This window comes from Dipodomys merriami, unplaced genomic scaffold (genome assembly GCF_024711535.1).
Source record: "Dipodomys merriami isolate MVZ:Mamm:240054 unplaced genomic scaffold, mDipMer1.0.p SCAF_201, whole genome shotgun sequence".
NCBI classification, from domain to species: Eukaryota; Metazoa; Chordata; class Mammalia; order Rodentia; family Heteromyidae; genus Dipodomys; species Dipodomys merriami.
Genome location: NW_027203394.1, coordinates 646765 through 653125, shown reverse-complemented (window position 1 = coordinate 653125; position 6361 = coordinate 646765).

Sequence of the window (6361 nt, the reverse complement as noted above, 5' to 3'; positions counted from 1 at the left end):
GAAGCCTCTTGTGGAGGGTGGATAATCCGGTGCCCCCCTTCCAGACTGGCTGGCTTTACTCACAGGTATTTCACGGGCATCAGCTTGGGTGAAAAGCGAGAATCAACTGGGCGTCGGTGGCTCCTGCCTGTCATCCCAGCTACTCAGGAGGCTGAGATCTGAGGATCACAGTTCAAAGCCAGCCCGGGCAGGAAGGTCCACGACACTCATCTCCAATAAGCCATTAGAAAACCGGAAGTGGCGCTGTGGCTCAAGTGGTAGAGCGCTCGCCTTGAGCTGAAGAGCTGAGGGACAGCGCCCAGGCCCAGAGTTCAAGCCCCACGACTGACAAAAGAAAAAAGAAATTCAAGAATCAGAACCCAGTGCTTCCATTCAGGGGGGGAGCCCTGGGCACCTGAGCACTGGAGAGAGAATGAGGGGCAAAGGAGCAGGTGGCGGGCGCAGGTGGGCTGCCCAGGGAACAGCCGACAAGTAATCAGACCCCGAAAAACCCGAGTGAGAAAGGCCATTCCTGTCTAAGGCTCTGGCATGGTGCCCGGCCCCCGGAGGTGTGGTACACAGCCTATAATCCCAGCCTTCTGCTTGGGGTGCTGAGTTCGAATCCTGGGCTTGTGTATTTGCTCAGGCTCCTCTCCCGGTACCCAGGCATCTGCACGTCCCAGCCCGAACGACAGGTCAGCCCCGCACCGCGGGCCCCGCCGCTCAGCCCCGCCCAGGAGAAGAGAGGAGCCGGCAGCCGGGCGCTGCTGCCGAGAATAAACCTGGGAGTTTGTGGGGAATAACAAACAAAAAAAGACAAGACACATCTGCGAGTCATCTAAAAATACGCCGGGCGGGTGGGACGCACGCTTCTCCCGCTATCTCTGAGCAGCCACAAGAACAAACGCGTGGCCTGTCCCCCCGTGTGCAGACGGCACCGGCGGCGCTCGGCTCCGCTCTGCCCGGGACGGAGCGGACGTGGACGCGGGCAGAGCCTCGTGATCGGGGTGCGGGGTGACATAAAAAAAATACACCTGCTCTCTGGGCGCCGGTGGCTCGCGCCTGTCAGCCCAGCTACTCAGGAGGCTGAGAGCTGAGGATCACGGTTCAAAGCCAGCCCGGGCAGGAAAGTCCATGAGACTCTGATCTCCAATGAACCACCAGAAAACCGCAAGTGGCGCTGTGGCTTCAGCCTTGAGCTGAAGAGCGGAGGGACGGCGCCCAGGCCCTGAGTTCAAGCCCCGGCACGGACACAAAACACACACACAAAATGAAACATTTCACCCAGACACACCGTCCCGCCAGGAGCCTCCCGCCTTCCCTCAGACCCCGGCCAGCACGCGCTCTGCCGGACGCCACACCCCAGCGGCCATCTGGAGAGTGTCTTTGGGGAACGCTCACCTTGGGGCCTAGGAAAAGCCCCCTGGGCCTCCAGCGCCCACTGGACGGCCAGGCGAGAGGCCATCTTGGAGACTCTTTGCTTGTGTTATCCTAAGGTAAACAGGCAGCAGAGCCTGGTCCCCAAGCCAAGGCCAGCGCCGGCCCCGGCTCAGGGGAGGGGAGGGACGGGGAGGGGAGGGGAGGGCAGCGGAGGGGGACTATGAGCGAGGAAGCCTGAAGGGGCCCAGCCGGAGGTGCTGGGAGACAAATTCACCTGCCACCTGCAAATGGCCCAGCGCATCTGGCCGGGAAGATGCTTCCAGAAGCCCGGATCCCTGCGAAGGGCTGTTCTGTGGGCTCGGAAACGCTACCTCCTCCACGCTGATTGAACCCGGGGCCTGGGCACTGTCCCCGAAAGCCCGCGCTTCCTGGACCACCGTATTTCCAGTACTGTTTCCTACAATCAAGCCGGGTCCCCCCCCCCCCGCTCTCTCTCTCTCGTATTTGGTGCTGAACACATAGCTTCTGTTCATAACCAAGCTAGCTCATTCTCAGGAAACAGCTTCCCACCACTGAGGGGAGGGGCGACCTGGGTCGGATCCAGTGCCTGCTGGCACCGAGGAGTGTGCTGGAAGGGCAGGGGCCTGGCAGCCTGACTCACCACATGTGGCACTCATCATGGGACATCAGTGCCGCACAAACATTTGTATCTCAGTTTCACCAGGGCCGACTTAGGATGCTTCAGAAAATGCCAGTGCTCCTCTGAGCCTCACATTTCTTCAGTGTCCCATCCTGCCCCCCCACCCCCATTTAACTCCCACCCCGACATCTGTCACCCCCAGTGAACCCAGAAATGTGACCGTTGGCTCTGTAAAAAGCTGGGCACGCCTGAATCCCAGCTACTCAGGAGGCTGAGATCTAGAGGTTGCAAATTCAAAGCCACCCTGAGTAGAAAAGTCCCCGGCCCTCATCTCCAAATTAACCAGCAAAAAGCCAGGCAGGCTAGAGGCCTGGTTCAAGGGCTAGAGTACTAGCAGAGCAAGCAGGCTAAGCAAATACGTTCATGCCCAAGTACTGGTAACGAAGAGATGAATGAATGAATGAATGAATGAATGAGTGAAATGACTATGCAGTTGGGCCGGCAACAAAATTTCAAACTATGGTTAGAAATAATTAGCTACATTATTAATCTGCACCAGGCGCCGGTGGCTCACGCCTGTCACCCCAGCTACTCAGGAGGCTGAGATCTGAGGATCACGGTTCAAAGCCAGCCCAGGCAGGAAAGTCCATGAGATTCTTATCTCCAATAAACCATCAGAAAATGGGAAGTGGTGCTGTGGTTCAAGCAGTAGAGCGCTCATCTTGAGCTAAGAGCTGAGGGACAGCGCCCAGGCCCAGAGTTCAAGACCCAGGGCTGACCAAACAAACAAAAACCTGCCCCCCCCCAAGGGCCAATCAGCAAAGCAGAGACCTGCCACCTCCAGCCTTTTGCAGAGGCCAGACAGAGAAAGGCAGGCTCCGAGCCCCTTCCCCAGGCCTCCCATTTCTGGACACTCCGGATACTCATTCCAATTTTAAGGCCTCTCAAGGGCAGCCCTTCTGCTCACCTGTGTGTGTGTGTGTGTGTGTGTGTGTGTGTGTGTGTGTGTGTGTGTGTGTGTGTGTGTGTGTGTGTGTGTGTGTGTGTGTGTGTGTGTGTGTGTGTGCGTGTGTGTGGCTTACAGTACCTCCGCACTGTATGATGATGCATAAAGGTAGTTCTCAGTTGGAGCAGTGAGCCCTGAAATGGCCTACATATGAGGTATAATTGATTTTTGTTCTGTCGGTCGTGGATCTTGAGCTCTGAGCCCGGGTGCTGTCCCTCAGCTCTTCAGCTCAAGGTTAGCGCTCTACCACTTGAGCCACAGCACCACTTCCAGCTTTTTCTGCTTATGTGGTGCTGAGGAATCGAACCCAGGCCTCAGGCATGCAAGACAAGTGCTCTACCACGGAGCCGCCTTCCCAGCCTGCATAATTGCTTCTTACAAAGCTTAGCGCATGCATGGTTTTTGCAGCGTCGTTTAAGGAAGTCTTGGATGACACCTGGCCCGGCCCGGCCTGGCCACGGCCGCTCCTCTTGAGGCCTGGTCCCCGCAAAGTGGCGGCCGGGCTTGCAGGTCTCAGGCTTTCAACATCCTTGCATTCTGGCGGCCAACTCCGGAGGAGCGAGAGAGACAGCGCCCGCAGCAGCCAGCGGTGGAAACGGGAGTTCGTCCTCCAGGAAAGGAGCCTCGGACTCCCCAGATGAACAGGCCTGCAGCCTGCGTGCTGTGCGGAAAGTCAGCGGCCGTCGGCGCCCGCCACACGCAGACCGCCCACCGCTGTGCAGGCCGGAGCCCGGGCCTGGACAAGGCGTCACCCGCGGCCGCGTTCCCTGGCTGGGTCCCTACACCAGAGCCCCACGCCTGAGCGGTTATTACCCAGCAGGAGGCTTCTCTCTGTGGTTCTCGAAGCTAGGAGTCTGAGATCGAGGGGTCTGGGGAGGACTTCAACGGAAGAATTTTAGGGATTTCTGCTCACTCCCTGATTGTCACCAAAGCCAAATAACACAAAGAAGCAGCTGAGAGGTCAGCTGGCTGCCTGGTCCCGCCTCCTTCCCTCCTTCCCCCCAATCAGAAGCTGGAACTGCTCTTCGCTTCATTCAGCGACCATTTTAGCATCACTGGTGGAAGGCTGGTCGGATTCTGCCTTCCCCCACACCGCCCATTGGCTCAAAGACACTGAAGTGGCCACGAAGAGCCACGGCCATTGGTTTGTTCGGTGGGGGAAAGTTCTTCCAGGTAAGAGATGACTTTACCAAGATCAACCTGATTCCCTCTCCCTCCCTCCCTCTTTTCTCTTCCCCCGCCGCTCCCTCTGTAATCGAATCCAGACGCACAGAAAGCCCAGTGGACGGACAGAGAAGCCCGGGACCCGCAATCCTCAAGCCCCTGGGATGATCAACTCTGCTCTGGCTCTTCCCAAGGCCTCTGAGCCTCTGTAGGACCAGGGACATCTGCGACCCAGTGAGCCGAATGCTGAGGTCTCGGAGCGGCCACACACAGACCCAGAGCACAGAGCCCCCCGCTGGCGCTCAGCATCACCATACGCAAGCCACAGACAAAGATCGTTGCTGATTTCCTACTAAACTCACGAAAAGACACTTCAAAGAGCCAGCGGCATTAATTTGGGGGGGAAAATATATATATATATATATATATATATATTGTCTACAACACATAATTGGTATGGAAAGAGTTAAGGAGACATTTCAAAGCTTTAAAATCAGATGCCTTCAACGATGTCAGCTCAGGACTAGGCCCAGGCTAGGACTCAGCACCAGGACCCCCACGGGGCCATGAACTTCGTCTAGCTCCTGAACACTTCCTTTTGTTCCACTGTCTACACTGAATGAAGCATCTCTCTAGAACACCACCTTTTTTGTTGGTGGTGGTGGTGGTCATGGGGCTTGAACTCTGGGCCTGGGCGCTGTCCCTCAGCTCTTCAGCTCAAGGCTAGCGCTCTACCACTTGAGCCACAGCGCCACTTCCGGCTTTTTTCTGCTTATGTGGTGCTGAGGAATCGAACCCAGGGCCTCATGCATGTGAGGTGAGCGCTCTACCACTGAGCCAACTTCCCAGCCCCCTCAAATGCCAGCTTTTTAACTGTAGAGCAATCAAGGACCTGTGTATTTATCTCAGAGCCGACGGTGCAAACTCTACTTCTGGATTTGGGCACAAAAGGAAGAACCAAACCATGTGTCAGCCCCGGGAAGAAGAGCCTGGGAGATAACACAATCCTGCCCGTTCACCGTGGGCCGGGACGGGCACAGCTGTGAGCCTGTTTGTTAAGATGGCGACCTGCTTTTCTCTGGAACCTTCTTGCAACTGCCCCACTCTGGGGAAGGCAGAGATGAGGTATGAGCCCCTTGCATCTGACTCCAAAGTCGGTGCTTTTCGTGGCACCCAATGGAGGTTCCTCAGCCTGGAACGTGCCGGGTTACGTCTGGTGCGGTGGGCAGGATTGTTTCCGTTCGTGTTGTTTCAGCAGATTTGTTCAGTGCATGATTTGATCGAGCGCATGGCCCGTGGAAGACCCTTCCGTCCCCACTGGCTGAGAAAATGCCACCCTAGCACTGGGGGAAAAAGAAGAAAAGAAACCACACACGCCGGTCTCCACCCTCCTGGGCTCCTGGAAGCCCGGTGTGGAGCCGGGGAGGACCGCCCTTCTCGGTGGCGGGAGGAGCAGGAGGGAGAGGCAGAGGCCTGTGGAGGGGGAGCATCTGGGAGCTCCTGGTGCCCATGGCGGGCTTGATCCATGGCGGGACGCATCAGCCGGGCTGGGCCCGGCCTGCGGAGGGGCTCTGTCCCTCAGTCCCCGCTCCTACAGCCCCCGCTCCGGCCTCCTCATCCCTCGCTGGGTGCGTCGGACATGAACTACCCTGGTCAGGCCAGGGGTTTGGGGAAGCTCGAATTTAAGGTTGGGTTCAGGTTATTTGAAGTTTTCCAAGTCCTCCCCCCTTGCCCTGCCCCTGGGTGCCACGGATATCTTTTATAAATGACAGAGCGGGCACGGAATGGATCTCCGAAGGATGAACCTGAACTCAGGCAGCCAAGACGGGAGCCTCGGCCTACGCCATGGTCAGGGCTAAGGGGCTGGGGTGTGGGGCTGGGTGGGAGGGCACACGCAAGCCTGGCCCCCGTGGTTCAGGCCCCGCGCCCTGGGGACGCGAGCCTCAAGATCTTCAGAAACAGTGATTGCCGCTGGAGGGGGAAAGGGAAAAGACGAGTGTGCATATATCGGTGAAACGCTGTGCATTTAGCACCTCCTTAGAGCTGGAAATGGAAAACGCTGGAACTGTTTGCCTTCTGCTTCCTACGAACCCACAGACATCGCCGCCGCGCGGGGAAATGGGAAAAGGGATTCTTTTTTAACAGATAAAAAGCGCACAGGCGGTGTGGCCGGGAAGCCAGGTGGACACCAG